Source organism: Ascaphus truei, chromosome 18, assembly GCF_040206685.1.
Source record: "Ascaphus truei isolate aAscTru1 chromosome 18, aAscTru1.hap1, whole genome shotgun sequence".
In the NCBI taxonomy this organism is placed as follows: domain Eukaryota; kingdom Metazoa; phylum Chordata; class Amphibia; order Anura; family Ascaphidae; genus Ascaphus; species Ascaphus truei.
Genome location: NC_134500.1, coordinates 32,454,718 through 32,472,754, shown reverse-complemented (window position 1 = coordinate 32,472,754; position 18,037 = coordinate 32,454,718). Strand labels below are relative to the sequence as shown.

General features: G+C 49.8%; 1 protein-coding gene across 1 annotated transcript in view; it reads right to left on the bottom strand.

Moving 5' to 3' along the window:
- Positions 1 to 18,037, bottom strand: part of LOC142469129 (S phase cyclin A-associated protein in the endoplasmic reticulum-like) — a gene marked incomplete at its 5' end in the record, with an annotated part of 222,445 nt that overhangs the window by 104,501 nt on the left and 99,907 nt on the right. The window lies entirely within an intron of this gene.

The window sequence follows — 18,037 nt, the reverse complement described above, 5'->3', positions numbered from 1 at the left end:
TGTGTGAGGGAGTTGGCGTTGGGGAAGCAGTAAGTGGGAGTGTGCGGAGGTAGATATGTGAGAGCAGGTAATGTGTGAGGGAGTTGGTGTTGGGGAAACAGTAAGTGGGAGTGTGCGGAGGTAGAGCTGTGAGAGCAGGTAATGTGTGAGGGAGTTGGTGTTGGGGAAGCAGTAAGTGGGAGTGTGCGGAGGTAGATATGTGAGAGCAGGTAATGTGTGAGGGAGTTGGTGTTGGGGAAGCAGTAAGTGGGAGTGTGCGGAGGTAGAGCTGTGAGAGCAGGTAATGTGTGAGGGAGTTGGGGAAGCAGTAAATGGGATTATACGGAGGTAGAGCTGCGAGAGCAGGTAATGTGTGAGGGAGTAGGTGTTGGGGAAGCAGTAAGTGGGAGTGTGCGGAGGTAGAGCTGTGAGAGCAGGTAATGTGTGAGGGTGTTGGTGTTGGGGAAGCAGTAAGTGGGAGTGTGCGGAAGTAGAGTAGTGATAGCAGGTAATGTGTGAGGGAGTTGGCGTTGGGGAAGCAGTAAGTGGGAGTGTGCGGAGGTAGAGCTGTGAGAGCAGGTAATGTGTGAGGGAGTTGGCGTTGGGGAAGCAGTAAGTGGGAGTGTGCAGAGGTAGAGCTGTGAGAGCAGGTAATGTGTGAGGGAGTAGGTGTTGGGGAAGCAGTAAGTGGGAGTGTGCAGAGGTAGAGCTGTGAGAGCAGGTAATGTGTGAGGGAGTTGGCGTTGGGGAAGCAGTAAGTGGGAGTGTGTGGAGGTAGAGCTGTGGGAGCAGGTAATGTGTGAGGGAGTTGGGGAAGCAGTAAGTGGGATTATGCAGAGGTAGAGCTGTGAGAGCAGGTAATGTGTGAGGGAGTTGGTGTTGGGGAAGCAGTAAGTGGGAGTGTGCAGAGGTAGAGCTGTGAGAGCAGGTAATGTGTGAGGGTGTTGGTGTAGGGGAAACAGTAAGTGGGATTATGCAGAGGTAGAGCTGTGAGAGCAGGCAATGTGTGAGGGAGTTGGTGCTGGGGAAGCAGTAAGTGGGAGTGTGCGGAGGTACTGTAGAGCTGTGAGAGCAGGTAATGTGTGAGGGAGTTGGCATTGGGGAAGCAGTAAGTGGGAGTGTGCGGAGGTAGAGCTGTGAGAGCAGGTAATGTGTGAGGGAGTTGGCGTTGGGGAAGCAGTAAGTGGGAGTGTGCGGAGGTAGATATGTGAGAGCAGGTAATGTGTGAGGGAGTTGGTGTTGGGGAAACAGTAAGTGGGAGTGTGCGGAGGTAGAGCTGTGAGAGCAGGTAATGTGTGAGGGAGTTGGTGTTGGGGAAGCAGTAAGTGGGAGTGTCCGGAGGTAGAGCTGTGAGAGCAGGTAATGTGTGAGGGAGTTGGGGAAGCAGTAAATGGGATTATACGGAGGTAGAGCTGCGAGAGCAGGTAATGTGTGAGGGAGTAGGTGTTGGGGAAGCAGTAAGTGGGAGTGTGCGGAGGTAGAGCTGTGAGAGCAGGTAATGTGTGAGGGTGTTGGTGTTGGGGAAGCAGTAAGTGGGAGTGTGCGGAAGTAGAGTAGTGATAGCAGGTAATGTGTGAGGGAGTTGGCGTTGGGGAAGCAGTAAGTGGGAGTGTGCGGAGGTAGAGCTGTGAGAGCAGGTAATGTGTGAGGGAGTTGGCGTTGGGGAAGCAGTAAGTGGGAGTGTGCAGAGGTAGAGCTGTGAGAGCAGGTAATGTGTGAGGGAGTAGGTGTTGGGGAAGCAGTAAGTGGGAGTGTCCGGAGGTAGAGCTGTGAGAGCAGGTAATGTGTGAGGGAGTTGGGGAAGCAGTAAATGGGATTATACGGAGGTAGAGCTGCGAGAGCAGGTAATGTGTGAGGGAGTAGGTGTTGGGGAAGCAGTAAGTGGGAGTGTGCGGAGGTAGAGCTGTGAGAGCAGGTAATGTGTGAGGGTGTTGGTGTTGGGGAAGCAGTAAGTGGGAGTGTGCGGAAGTAGAGTAGTGATAGCAGGTAATGTGTGAGGGAGTTGGCGTTGGGGAAGCAGTAAGTGGGAGTGTGCGGAGGTAGAGCTGTGAGAGCAGGTAATGTGTGAGGGAGTTGGCGTTGGGGAAGCAGTAAGTGGGAGTGTGCAGAGGTAGAGCTGTGAGAGCAGGTAATGTGTGAGGGAGTAGGTGTTGGGGAAGCAGTAAGTGGGAGTGTGCGGAGGTAGAGCTGTGAGAGCAGGTAATGTGTGAGGGAGTTGGCGTTGGGGAAGCAGTAAGTGGGAGTGTGCGGAGGTAGATATGTGAGAGCAGGTAATGTGTGAGGGAGTTGGTGTTGGGGAAACAGTAAGTGGGAGTGTGCGGAGGTAGAGCTGTGAGAGCAGGTAATGTGTGAGGGAGTTGGTGTTGGGGAAGCAGTAAGTGGGAGTGTGCGGAGGTAGATATGTGAGAGCAGGTAATGTGTGAGGGAGTTGGTGTTGGGGAAGCAGTAAGTGGGAGTGTGCGGAGGTAGAGCTGTGAGAGCAGGTAATGTGTGAGGGAGTTGGGGAAGCAGTAAATGGGATTATACGGAGGTAGAGCTGCGAGAGCAGGTAATGTGTGAGGGAGTAGGTGTTGGGGAAGCAGTAAGTGGGAGTGTGCGGAGGTAGAGCTGTGAGAGCAGGTAATGTGTGAGGGTGTTGGTGTTGGGGAAGCAGTAAGTGGGAGTGTGCGGAAGTAGAGTAGTGATAGCAGGTAATGTGTGAGGGAGTTGGCGTTGGGGAAGCAGTAAGTGGGAGTGTGCGGAGGTAGAGCTGTGAGAGCAGGTAATGTGTGAGGGAGTTGGCGTTGGGGAAGCAGTAAGTGGGAGTGTGCAGAGGTAGAGCTGTGAGAGCAGGTAATGTGTGAGGGAGTAGGTGTTGGGGAAGCAGTAAGTGGGAGTGTGCAGAGGTAGAGCTGTGAGAGCAGGTAATGTGTGAGGGAGTTGGCGTTGGGGAAGCAGTAAGTGGGAGTGTGTGGAGGTAGAGCTGTGGGAGCAGGTAATGTGTGAGGGAGTTGGGGAAGCAGTAAGTGGGAGTGTGCAGAGGTAGAGCTGTGAGAGCAGGTAATGTGTGAGGGAGTTGGGGAAGCAGGAAGTGGGAGTGTGCGGAGGTAGAGCTGTGAGAGCAGGTAATGTGTGAGGGAGTTGGCGTTGGGGAAGCAGTAAGTGGGAGTGTGTGGAGGTAGAGCTGTGGGAGCAGGTAATGTGTGAGGGAGTTGGGGAAGCAGTAAGTGGGAGTGTGCGGAGGTAGAGCTGTGAGAGCAGGTAATGTGTGAGGGAGTTGGCGTTGGGGAAGCAGTAAGTGGGAGTGTGTGGAGGTAGAGCTGTGGGAGCAGGTAATGTGTGAGGGAGTTGGGGAAGCAGTAAGTGGGAGTGTGTGGAGGTAGAGCTGTGGGAGCAGGTAATGTGTGAGGGAGTTGGGGAAGCAGTAAGTGGGAGTGTGCGGAGGTAGAGCTGTGAGAGCAGGTAAGGCTAAGGCCCCGGTCACGGCGCTCTAATGCGCGCCCGCGCTTTCGGCTGCGCGTTCCGGCGATTCTCCGGTCTGCAGCTCACTGCAGGAGCAGAGACCGGGGGGGGGGCGTGCCGGAGGAGTGACGGGGGCGCGGCCATGACGTCACCCGGCAGGTTCGCCCTCATTGGCTGAATCGCCGGGGGGCGTGCCTAGCCGCTCGACGCGAGTTCCTGCTCTCAATTCTATTGAGAGCAGGAGTAGCTCTCGCGCGAGCGCTGCGGCCCCCCCTCGCAGCGGGCCCGGCACCGTTGCGGGGAGGGCTCTGGTGAGCGCAGCGTCCGCCACAGCGGACGCTGTAGCATGCAGCGGGGGCAAGGCCTAATGTGTGAGGAAGTTGGGGAAGCAGTAAGCGGGAGTGTGCGGAGGTAGAGCTGTGAGAGCAGGTAATGTGTGAGTGAGTTGGGGAAGCAGTAAGTGGGAGTGTGCGGAGGTAGAGCTGTGAGAGCAGGTAATGTGTGAGGGAGTTGGGGAAGCAGTACGTGGGAGTGTGCGGAGGTAGAGCTGTGAGAGCAGGTAATGTGTGAGTGAGTTGGTGTTGGGGAAGCAGTAAGTGCGAGTGTGGTAGAAATGAATATACAGCAGCATGGCAGACAGACATGCAGGGGGAGGAGCTGATAAGCTACAGGTGGTCTTTGAAGTGTCTGTTTTTCTCATGCTGTTAACCCTATCCACGCTGGCTTAGTGGACAGGGGCAGTGAATGCATATTGGGAGCCTCTCTTAGGCTGGGGCATTGTGCCTTCGTCCGTGTGGAGGCGTGCGCAGCCGTGACGTCACCCATGGTGCGCGCGCCGCCCGTGGGCGTGTCTAGGGGCGTGCCAGTGACGTCATAGGGCTGGTTCGCCCTCATTGGGCTCACGTGACCTGTCTGTCGCGCTAAGAAATCAGTTAAACTGATTTCGCACGCAACGCGCGCCCCCTCCTGCTTCCGCGCGGTCGCACCCGCACGCTGCATGGACACGAACACTGCCCTAGGGCAGTCTGTTCGCTCAGCGTGCGGGCGCCTCCGCACGGTCTGCAGTACCATGGCCTCAGCCTTAGGCCGTGCGTATAGTGCCTGCGACGCCACCCAAAAACAAATACATTGCCGCCACGACGTGCGCTTATAGTAAGCGCAACGGCGGCAATGCAACGGAGCGACGTCGCGGACTTTGGAAGCCGGGAATATTTGATTTTTCAAGGGCTGTCGCCTCATGTGACAGCCCCTGAACAAATCAAATGCCAGGAAGCCCGCGCCGCTGCCGCAAAGCGAAATATAACTTTCGCTAGCGATTGACGTCACCCGTCCAGTCGCAGGTACTATACGCACGGCGTTAGGGAGACTCAGGTGTTATATGTAATGTACTCATTAGGAGCATGAACATAAAGAGCAGAAGGCGTATTAAAGGTGCGCTCCTAATTAGTACATTAGAACAGCCCCTCACTTGATCCCTCTTGCTGATTTGTACATATTCCCGATGCTTCATTGCCCAAAGAGATGAAGGGGAAGAGTAACAACCAGCAGATGAGATTAGAAATACACAGAACTCAAAGATAATATCAATGTTTTCATATTTAACAGCAAATAAATATATTCACATTTTATATAAAGCTGCAGACAAAGCAATATCCTACATGTGTGTTATTTTTTATAAATCAGTTCTGTACGATGAGAAACAACTTGTAGCATTTTTTTAAACAGCTCTGAATGACATTTTTTATGTATTATAATGTAACAAGTCTTTTTTTGGTTTCTATAGGAGTCATTTACATAGTCACATCCCCTTCTCTTCTGAATCAGGCTCTGCCACACCCCTTTTTGAGCCCTGCCCTCTCTCTAGCAGTGCACCAATTGTATCTAGTGACTGTCTGGTCACATGATCTTCCCCACAGAACTTTGCATCTTTGGTCCTCTTCTGTTGCATGCCATTTAGTGAACCCCCGAGACGAATCTTCGCCAATCGATCACAGGAAAACAGATCGATCGGCCACTTAGCTAATTACTTATCATTGTGTGGATTTTATTGATGCACAAATTAAAGGGAAGAAAATAAAAATGGCCGGCTGCTTTTGAAGGGCAATTAAATTCTTACAAGGAAACTGATATTTTGTATTTTTGTGCCTGCGATGTACAAGAAGAAACCCCTCACTTTGCATTGTGCTGCAGAACTCTCTGGCAAAAAGAGGTTATAGTCCTATAAATATGCGCGGATTAAACGCTGCGTTCCCTCGACAATAATCTGCATCCAGACTGCCGGGGAAACCCTTTTAATTTAATTATTTCATTAACCAATATAAAACGCAAATGAAGTGGACTCTTCACCGCACCGCCCAATTAAGTTCATTATCCTAATTAAACCTTACCAGCGTTAGTCAAAACAAATAGCAGCAGATGTTTTAATTAATACACGCTACTTAAGACGCTGAAACACGTTTGTTGGGTTTCTCAGTTCTGCACATTAATCCTATTACAGAGATTTCCCTTAAGGTTAGTCTGTGAGACCTGCTGGGGCTGGGAGAAGTTGGGCACATGCCAGCGCTTGGCCTTGGAGATGGGCACATGCCAGCACTTGCCCTTGGAGTTGGGCACATGCCAGCGCTTGCCCTTGGAGTTGGGCACATGCCAGCGCTGTCCCTTGCAGTTCGGCACATGCCAGCACTTGCCCTTGGAGTTGGGCACATGCCAGCGCTTGCCCTGGGAGTTGGGTACATGCCAGCGCTCGCCCTTGGAGTTGGGCACATGCCAGCGCTTGCCCTTGGAGTTGGGCACATTCCAGCACTTGCCCTTGAAGTTGGTCACATGCCAGCGCTCGCCCTTGGAGTTGGACACATGCCAGCGCTCGCCCTTGGAGTTGGGCACATGGCAGCGCTTGCCCTTGGAGTTGGGCACATGCCAGCGCTTTCCCTTGCAGTTCGGAACATGCCAGCACTTGCCCTTGGAGTTGGGCACATGCCAGCGCTTGCCCTGGGAGTTGGGTACATGCCAGCGCTCGCCCTTGGAGTTGGGCACATGCCAGCGCTTGCCCTTGGAGTTGGGCACATGCCAGCACTTGCCCTTGGAGTTGGGCACATGCCAGCGCTCGCCCTTGGAGTTGGACACATGCCAGCGCTCGCCCTTGGAGTTGGGCACATGGCAGCGCTTGCCCTTGGAGTTGGGCACATGCTAGGGCTTTCCCTTGGAGTTGGGCACATGCCAGCGCTTGCCCTTGAGGTTGGGCACATGCCAGCGCTTGCCCTTGGAGTTGGGCACATGCCAGCGCTTGCCCTTGAGGTTGGGCACATGTTAGGGCTTTCCCTTGCAGTTTGGCACATGACAGCGTTTCTGATCTTAGCTGCTAATAAACGACTTGTCGGACTCACAGTAAACAAAGATCTATGCCCAGATGCAAAGCAGGCGACAGTGGGGGCTTAGTCGTGATTAATGACAGAGGCAGTTTAAATATTAACCCTTTGAGCACTTCCCCCTCCCGCCTCCATCCATAGGAGTGCAGGACGCGATCTTCCCTTAAGACCACAAGCATTTTTTAGTACATCTAGGCATCTACAGCATTGTGTTCCTTGCAAAATGCCATGAGCTGCGCGGTGCACACGGTCAGTGCTACATACAAACAATGTTACATTGACTATGGGTCTGTGATTCTAAGCAAGTTGAGAGCTTCATTGATGCTGTGCCCACAGTGTAGTCAGCGCTTTACAATACAGGAAAAGTTGGCGCGAGGCTGCTGAGAGGCGGCGAGAGAGGACATAGAACAAAAAAATGATTTTTTCCTGCATCAGATCCATGCCGGGAGTCTCCAGAGCTGACACCCATTAATATCAGCACCGGAGACCCCTGGCATGAATCCCATGCAATAAAAATGCATTTATAGGCAACTTCATTACCTTAGCAGCTAACCGCTAAGGCAATGAAGGGGTTAACTTCCACTGCCATGTTTATTGTGGGTACCGGGAATGGGTGAAGGTGGTATTTGGCCCCTGGTGGGTGTTTAGGCCTTGCGGGGGGGGCGGGTTGTGGGTGGATATAACCCCTTCATTACCGTAGCGGTTAATAGCACTAAGGTAATGAAGGGGTTAACCTCTTCCGCTACCCACCCGGTAGGTATAAACACCCACCAAGGGCCAAATGCCAACTTCACCCATCCTCGCTACACACAATAAATATTTTAAAACACAACAACCCTACTACCCACCCCCTCTTCCTCCAACAACCCCCACAGCACACATGCAGTACAGTAATGGGCAAAATTACTATTATCCAGATATGGATAATAGTGCATTTGCCCATTATAAAATCAAACATTAGCCAGTCAGCATTAATAAAGTAAATAAAACGTTCAACTTACCCTTGCCTTCATGAAGGGCACTCTCGTCAGCATACTCCAGGTCCATGTCCTCCGATACCAGTAAGAATATAAGAAAAAAATACAAATCGAATGGCCCCTAACCCTTTAAGCACCGTAGCGGTTAATAACTGCTATAGTAATTAAGGGGTTAACCCCTGTCTTCAGCTACCCGCCCTGGAGGCCTAACCACCCACCCCGGACCCACAATACCCACCCTGTACCCATTGATTGGCACAGTGGTATATCATACCAATATAATATGGGCATGATAAGCCACTAAATCACTCAATGGTCAACCTAATAAAAATAATTAAGGCCAAAAATACACAATCAAAGAAATACACAAGCACCTAAACACCCTAACAATAAAATAGCTAAATAGCCTAACAGTACACATCATAATTAAGTATCTATCCCCAAAATAGCAAAATTATTACAATTATGTTATTCCAAAACAATACAATTAAATAAACAACTATCCAAGCAATTTAATCCAAACAATAAATAGAAATCGAAAAAAAAAAAAAAACAATCAATAGATAAGAAGCATTTGCCAAAAAAAATGCATTGGCTGTCACTGTATTTATCTGTACCCTGGGCACAGATTAATACATTATCAGTCAATGGGCAAGCAAATATATAAAAATAAATAAATACAATAAAAAAAAAAAAACTGAAAAAAAAACTACAGTTAGGTCCGGAAATAATTGGACACTAGCACAATTTTCATAATTTTGGCTCTGTACACCACCACAATGGATTTGAAATGAAACAACCGAGATGCAATAGAAGTGCAGACTTTCAGCATTAATTCAAGGGGTTGAACAAAAATATTGTATGAAACGTTTAGGAATTGCAACCATTTTCCAACACAGTCCCCCTTATTTCAGGGGCTCAAATGTAATTGGACAAATTAACACAATTATAAATAAAATGTTCATTTTTAATACTTTGTCGAGAATCCTTTGCAGGCAATGACTGCTTGAAGTCTGGAACGCATGGACATCACCAAACGCTGGGTTTCCTCCTTTGTGAGGCTTTGCCAGGCCTTTACTGCAGCTGTCTTCAGTTGTTGTTTGTTCGTGGGTCTTTCTGCCTTAAGTTTTGTCTTCAGCAAGTGAAATGCATGCTCGATCGGGTTGAGATCAGGTGATTGACTCGGCCATTGCAGAATATTCCACTTCTTTGCCTTAAAAAACTCCTGGGTTGCTTTCGCAGTATGTTTTGGGTCATAGTCCATTTGTAAAGTGAAGCGCTGTCAAATCAACTTCGCTGAATTTGGCTTAATCTGAGCAGACAATATATCCCTATACACTTCAGAATTCATCTGGCTACTTCTGTCTTCTGTCACATCATCAATAAACACTGGTGACCCAGTGCCATTGTAAGCCATGCATGCCCATGCCATCACACTGCTTCCATCGTGTTTTACAGATGATGTGGTATGCTTCGGATCATGAGCCGTTCCAAGTCTTCTCCATACTTTTTTCTTCCCATCATTCTGGTACAGGTTGATCTTAGTTTCATCTGTCCAAAGAATGCTGTTCTAGAACTGGGCAGGCTTTTTAAGATATTGTTTGGCAAAGTCTAATCTGGCCTTTCTATTCTTGAGGCTTATGAATGGTTTGCACCTTGTAACCCTCTGTATTTGCTCTCGTGAAGTCTTCTCTTTATGGTAGACTTGGATAATGATATGCCTACCTCCTTGAGATTATTCTTCACTTGGCTGGATGTTGTGAAGGGGTTTTTCTTTACCATGGAAAGGATCCTTCGATCATCCACCACTGTTGTCTTCCGTGGACGTCCAGGCCTTTTTGTGTTGCAGAGCTCACCAGTGCGTTCTTTTTTTCTCAGAATGTACCAAACTGCTGATTTGGCCACTCCTAATGTTCCTGCTATCTCTCTGATGGATTTTCTTTTTTTGCAGCCTAAGGATGCCCTGTTTCACTTGCATTGAGAGCTCCTTTGACCGCATTTTGTGGGTTTACAGCAACAGTTTCCAAATGCGAATGCCACACCTTGAATCCACTCCAGACCTTTTACCTGCTTAATTGATGATGAAATAACGAAGGAATAGCCCACACCTGTCCATGAAACAGCTTTTGAGTCAATTGTCTAATTACTTTTGGTACCTTGAAAAAGAGGGGGCTACGTATTAAAGAGATGTAATTCCTAAACCCTTCCTCCAATTTGGATGTGAATACCCTCAAATTAAAGCGGATAGATTGCACTTTAAGCCCATATTCATTATTTAACTGTAACTTGAATTTATTTTGGTACACAGCCAAAATAACAAAACTTGTATCAGTGTCCAATTATTTCGTGACCTAACTGTATTTCATACATTCAATATTTTACTTACCTTTAGAAGTCTTGTCCTCCGAATCCCGGCGTATCTGCAAGCTCTCGTACCGCTACGTCATCACCCGCAATCCAACGCCATGCACCTTGAAAACCAGCAACAGGTAAAAAAAAAATCTTCTCTCTTTTATCTTCTATCACCGTCTTCTATCTTCATCTGTAATTATTTTCATCTTTTCTTTAATCTTCTATCTTCTTCTTTCAATCCAAAGCCCCATGGTAAATCCACAACGGATATTGTCTCGTCGGCTTCTTGAGTAAAAATGAGACGTACAGGCCTTATATAGGACCTGCGACGTCACACTTTAGGGTCAGATGGTACAGCCCCAATCCGATTGGACGCTGTATCATGTGCCCGCCTCTTTATATTTTTGTTTACGTATGTGACGTCATCTCCAAGGGAGGTACGTCACATCCTTCAAACCACATGGCTATATCACATGGTATTACAGCCAATGGGATTGAAGACAATCCCATTGGTTGCTGTACCATGTGATTGGTCACAATAGTTCAAAAGGATGTGACATCATCCCTTAAAGTGATTTGCGCAGGGAGAGGCGGCTCTCCCTGTGCAGCTCTCTCTGCCTGGTTAGGCCTTTCTGAGAGAGGCGATCATCGCGTCGCCGGCTACTCCCCGTTTTGGGAATGTTGCTATCACAGGTAATCGAGACTTTCTGATACCGTGATAGCAACCCTCAAAAAAAAAGGCACCGTAAACGGCCCGGCGATGTTATTATGAAGTCTTATAGAATAGGCCCCAAGAAGTGCAAAGATAGAAAAGGAAATCCCTGCCCCGGAGAGCTTACAATCAAAGGCATGTTAGGAGACTTCAATGTATCAAGGTGCCTTGCTCCTAATCTGCCCCTGTGTGTGTCAGCTTGTCATTTGGGGGCAGAATGAGAGGATGGAAGGTTATAGTGGGACGGGACACACGGGAAGTGTGAGCCCTATACCCCAAGCCTCTAAACGAGGCTGTTGATATCGTGCGCTGTGCAGTCGTTATTCACAGAACCTCACAACTAATTCTCTATAACCAGCAACTTTTCTGCCTCCAATATGTGAGGCTCTGTTGAGGATGGAAGTTTCCTCTAGCAAAGTCAGACCCCGCCCTGTGTAACAGACGTGTGATAGGGCGCAGAGCCCCGCCCTGTGTAACAGGCGTGTGATAGGGCGCAGAACCCTACCATGTGTGACAGGCGTGTGATAGGGCGCAGAACCCTACCATGTGTGACAGGCGTGTGATAGGGCGCAGAACCCCGCCCTGTGTAACAGGCGTGTGATAGGGTGCAGAACCCTACCATGTGTGACAGGCGTGTGATAGGGCGCAGAACCCCGCCCTGTGTAACAGGCGTGTGATAGGGTGCAGAACCCTACCATGTGTAACAGGCGTGTGATAGGGCGCAGAACCCCGCCCTGTGTAACAGGCGTGTGATAGGGCGCAGAACCCTACCATGTGTGACAGGCGTGTGATAGGGCGCAGAACCCTACCATGTGTGACAGGCGTGTGATAGGGCGCAGAACCCTACCATGTGTGACAGGCGTGTGATAGGGCGCAGAACCCCGCCCTGTGTGGCAGGTGTGTGATAGGGCGCAGAACCCCGCCCTGTGTGACAGGCGTGTGATAGGGCGCAGAACCCCGCCCTGTGTGACAGGCGTGTGATAGGGCGCAGAGCCCCGCCCTGTGTGGCAGGTGTGTGATATTGCGCAGAACCCTACCATGTGTGACAGGCGTGTGATAGGGCGCAGAGCCCCGCCCTGTGTGGCAGGCATGTGATAGGGCGCAGAACCCTACCATGTGTGACAGGCGTGTGATAGGGCGCAGAACCCTACCATGTGTGACAGGCGTGTGATAGGGCGCAGAACCCCGCCCTGTGTGGCAGGCGTGTGATAGGGCGCAGAACCCCGCCCTGTGTGACAGGCGTGTGATAGGGCGCAGAGCCCCGCCCTGTGTGGCAGGCGTGTGATAGGGCGCAGAACCCCGCCCTGTGTGACAGGCGTGTGATAGGGCGCAGAGCCCCGCCCTGTGTGGCAGGTGTGTGATAGGGCGCAGAACCCTACCATGTGTGACAGGCGTGTGATAGGGCGCAGAGCCCCGCCCTGTGTGGCAGGCATGTGATAGGGCGCAGAACCCTACCATGTGTGACAGGCGTGTGATAGGGCGCAGAGCCCCGCCCTGTGTGACAGGCGTGTGATAGGGCGCAGAGCCCCGCCCTGTGTGACAGGCGTGTGATAGGGCGCAGAACCCTACCATGTGTGACAGGCGTGTGATAGGGCGCAGAACCCTACCATGTGTGACAGGCGTATGATAGGGCGCAGAACCCTACCATGTGTGACAGGCGTGTGATAGGTCGCAGACTCCCGCCAGCACTGCCCCGTGTGACAGGCGTGTGATAGGTCGCAGACTCCCGCCAGCACTGCCCCGTGTGACAGGCGTGTGATATTATTCAGCCAATGCTGCAGTACAGCTCACAATGTCAACATACAGAATATCTAGTGAGAAATGAATGCTACGTATCACTCTCGTTACCAATATTGCTGCATCAAATGTATTCAGCCGTCTACTGCCAAATAAATAGTTATTTGCATATCTATTGTATATAACCTATATAAACCCGCACATGTACAATCCCGCTGATAGATTATCGGGTACCTTTCACTCCTCTGTATAATGCTTACATGTGATTATTACACAGACGATACACAGCATTTGTGCACATGAAGGGCAGGAAACCCTTTATAACGCAACATACAGACGTGGCAGACTATTTCCCCTTTTAGCACGGTATAACGCACACAGTTAGGCGTATAGCATTGCATGGGTTATCTCCGTAACGGGTGTAATAACACCAGTCACATCTGTACATGAATAGGACTCCTGCATTGTGCTAAATCATACCCCCCAGTGTGAGATAAACCAAACAATGCTGGGTTACACCTTCAGTGCTGCAGGGGCCTTTACCTCACTGTTACAGGCCCAGTGTTATTATGCAATGCTCAGCCTTCACAATGCCTATATTCCTTTCGTGACACTGCAGCTGCTATCTCCTCTCCCAGAATCCCCTGCGTGTCTCGCTGCTTAGTGGCTGCTCCCTCCCAAGTGAGGGCAGTGACATCATCAGACTCGAATGGAAGCTTCATCTGGTCCTGTGTGCCATGTTGTTCTATCCTCAGGCAGCAGGAATTTGCAGAGTGACTTTCTCCCATTTAGAAAGGCCGAGGGGAAGTTAGGAGGGGTGGGGGGGTGGGATTCAAGGGTGACTTCCAATGGGCAATATTGAAATGGCAGTGAAACCCATCCCGCAGAGCGTGTTACAAAGATGCAGACACGTTGCAGATGGGAAATGGCAGAGAGATGTGATTATGCTGCTCATACAGGCGGTAATTCCCATTATCAGTGCATTAGTTACAGGCGCTCTGTACTTCGAATCTGCATTACACACTTATCAGCTGAAGGAATCCGGTTCCAACGGGTTAACCCCTTCACTTCTAGGGAGGTTCAGACAGGAGGGTGTCTGGTTAGAGCCGTGAAACAGGCCTGGGGTAAATGTCACCCCTGTTTGTGTCATTGCCTTAAACCAGGGGTGGGGAACGTTAGGCCCGAGGGCGTATAAGGCCCTCAAAATCATTTGGCCTGGCCCTGCTAAGGAAACTGCTATAACCGGGGTCGCGCTAATTAAAAAAAATATGGCCGCCGTGCGCCCGATCGGGAGGAGGTGGTGTGAGGCGCCCGCAGCCCTACACGATCCCCAGCAGCCACCGTACTTCCCCCGCAGCATTCCCCGCACTTCCCCGATGCTTCTCCAGCAGTTCCCCCCGCACTTACCCCAGCATCCGCCCTACACGATCCCCCCAGCAGCATCAGCAACAACCAGAGGTAGGGGGGCGGGGTTCTGTGTGCCTGCATGCCTGCTGTGTGCCTGCCGTGTGCCTGCTGTGTGCCTGCCGTGTGCCTGCTGTGTGCCTGCCGTGTGCCTGCCTGTCTGTGTCTGTATGGCCCGCGAACGATGTTACAAATATCCAAATGGCCCTTGGCAGAAAAAAGGTTCCCCACCCCTGCCCTAAACGGTCTGTTCAACAGATACAAAATTCTACAAATGACATACTTTATCCTGATAGTTACTGTTTAGTGATTGGGTCACACAGGGACAGTCCCAGCTACCAAATCAAATGTTTCATCATTTTCCCAGTGCAACTGGTTTCCTTAACGTCCGTAATTAGAACCGATCAGTCGGCATCCAGGACTCCTCGTTACTGAGGCTCTCTAGTGCATGCCGTTTCATACTTAGCACTTATCTTGGACTCCCTTAGTCTTCTCTAGGGATCCTAACTGACAAGCTTACTGTCCCTATATAGAACATAAAGTAGGGGGGCCTGGTCTATTCTATTACCTTAAGAACATGGCCGTCTACTATCCCCGGGGCTCCACTCCTCATGTCCTCCTGGAACCTCACCTTCCAGAACCATCTCTCCTCCTTAAATACCCCTGCAAGAGGCCTAGATCCCCATAGCAACCCAGGGCGGACCTAGCCTACACTGACACTGCTAGTAACCCTTTAGAAGGGAGGTTACATTATATCTCTCTGCGTGTTATTATATCACTGTGCGTGTTATTACATCGCTCTGCGTGTTACTATATCAGTGTGTATGTTATTATATCTCTCTGCGTGTTATTATATTGCTCTTCGTGTTACTATATCAGTGTGCATGTTATTATATCGCTCTGTGTGTTATATCGCTCTGTGTGTTATTATATCGCTCTACGTGTTATTATGTCTCTCTGCATGTTAGTATAACTCTGCATGTTGGTATATCTGTCTGCATGTTACTATATGGCTCGGCGTGTCATATCTCTCTGAGGATTACTATATTGCTCTGCATGTTATCATATCTCTGCGTCTTATTAAATCTCTCTGCGTGGTGTTACACCTCTCTGCGTGTTATTATTATACCTATGCGTGTTGTTACACCTCTCTGCGAGTTGTTACTCCTCTCTGCGTGTTGATACACCTCTCTGCGTGTTGATACACCTCTCTGCGTGTTGATACACCTCTCTGCGTGTTGATACACCTCTCTGCGTGTTGATACACCTCTCTGCGTGTTGTTACACCTCTCTGCGTGTTGTTACACCTCTCTGCGTGTTGATAAACTGTCATGGAGACCAATGCTTTTAACACCAAAATACCCGGATCCTTTGATTGAGCAAAGCAAGAGATAAAATAAATTGTAATTTATTTACAGAATGAACATACACAGCTTGATTTACAATTACAACGAAAAATACACTTACTAGTTACGATGTTAAGTCTGGTTACAGGATGGATCTTTCACTGCATAATAAATCTTAGGTGAATCTCCTTCCTGATGGGCTGGACCGGTTCTTATAGGGTTAACATTCCTATTTTTAAACTCTGCAGCCAACCTCTGCGTGGGAACCAAATATTGCCACCTATCCCGGAGGTGCCAGTCCTGAGTAGCCTGGCACTGGGAGCTTCAGCATAGCAACTGGGCATGTGCGACAAACGCCATCTTTTCCCCACTTGTCAGGCCAGACCCCTGCCGGATCAGTGCTTGAAAGTCTGGGCAGAGCAACCATTTGCCAGGATGCTTATTGAAATTCTCTCCCTTCCCCCTCCTTGCTAACAACTGGGTAAAACCTCCATATCCTTGCTAACAAATGGTTAACACCTTCATATCCTGGACTGCCTTTGAAGCTAAGAGGGCGGAGTAGCTCCCTCTGTTTCCTATGCAAATGGATTTTTATCCATACTGAATGACTTCCTCTGACCATTACTTTAATAAAAATCTTAATCTTCGGGACAATTTTTTATATACCTTTATAAAAATTGCGCTATAACCTTTTTAATGATTTTACCTGACGCGCGCGCTGCAAATCTCAGCGTGCTAGGACCTTCCTAGCAGTAGCTAGCTAAAATCCGTTCGCTGTGCTACGGGCTGATGGGTTTTAAAACCATTTTTTCTTTGCGCGGTAACAGGGAAACACTGATACAGTAATACATTTCATAGTTATACACAACATGATTCTCGCCACCTTATACCTGGTGGGAGACACACATATATGTTTATTGAATGCACAGTGTTTTTACCATTACTGGGCTGCAGAGCTGACAATCTACATTTTCCCAATATGCCTCAGGGGCCCCCAAGCAGGGCCAAATACCTTTATTAATGGCCTGGGTACCCCCTCACTGTCACACACCTCTCTGCGTGGTGTTACACCTCTCTGCGTGTTGTTATACACCTCTCTGCGTGTTCTTACACACCTCTCTGCATGGTGTTACACACCTCTCTGCGTGGTGTTACACACCTCTCTGCGTGGTGTTACACACCTCTCTGCGTGGTGTTACACCTCTCTGCGTGTTGTTACACACCTTTCTGCGTGTTCTTACACACCTCCCTGCGTGGTGTTACACCTCTCTCCGTGTTGTTACACACCTCTCTGCGTGTTGTTACACACCTCTCTGCGTGTTGTTACACACCTCTCTGCGTGTTGTTACACCCCTCTGCGTGTTGTTATACCTCTCTGCGTGTTGTTATACCTCTCTGCGTGGTGTTACACCTCTCTCCGTGTTGTTACACACCTCTCTCCGTGTTGTTACACACCTCTCTGCGTGTTGTTACACACCTCTCTGCGTGTTGTTACACACCTCTCTGCGTGTTGTTACACCTCTCTGCGTGTTGTTACACCTCTCTGCGTGTTGTTACACCTCTCTGCGTGTTGTTACACCTCTCTGCGTGTTGTTACACCTCTCTGCGTGTTGTTATACCTCTCTGCGTGGTGTTACACCTCTCTCCGTGTTGTTACACACCTCTCTGCGTGTTGTAACACCCCTCTCTGCGTGTTGTTACACACCTCTCTGCGTGTTGTTACACCTCTCTGCGTGTTGTTACACCTCTCTGCGTGTTGTTACACCTCTCTGCGTGTTGTTACACCTCTCTGCGTGTTGTTACACCTCTCTGCGTGTTACAATTTTAATTTCTTGGCTAAAGATGGCATAAACAGGACAACGAGAAGGGAGTAGATGTGACACCTTGATTTGATTATTATTAACATGACATTTTGCTAGGATACATACACTGTAATATTGATTTATTGCAGGATGTGAACCCAAGGTGAAACTTTGAAGCAACACCCCACCCCCTAACCTCTACCCTACACCCCCCTAACCACTACCCTACACCCCTCCGAACTACTACCCTACACCCCCTCTAACCACTTCCCTACACCCCCTCTAACCACTTCCCTACACCCCCTAACTACTACCCTATACCCCCTCTAACCACTTCCCTACACCCCCTCTAACCACTTCCCTACACCCCCCTAACTACTAACCTACACCCCCTCTAACCACTTCCCTACACCCCCCTAACTACTACCCTACACCCCCTCTAACCACTTCCCTACACCCCCCTAACTACTACCCTACACCCCCTCTAACCATTTCCCTACAACCCCCTAACCACTACCCTACACCCCCCCTAACCACTACCCTACACCCACCCTAACCACTACCCTACACCCCCTAACCACTACCAAACACCCCCCCCCCAACCACTTCCCTACACCCCCCTAACCACTTCCCTACAACCCCCTAACTACTACCCGACACCCCCCCTAACCACTTCCCTACAACCCCCTAACCACTACCCTACACCCCCCCTACAACCACCTCCCTACACCCCCCAACCACTTCCCTACACCCCCCTACAACCACTTCCCTACACCCCCCAACCACTTCCCTACACCTCCCTAACAACAACCCTACACCTCCCCTAAGAAATACTCTACACCCCCCCTAACCACTTCCCCCCCCTAACCACTTCCCTACACCCCCTCTAACCACTTCCCTACACCCCCTAACCACTATCCTA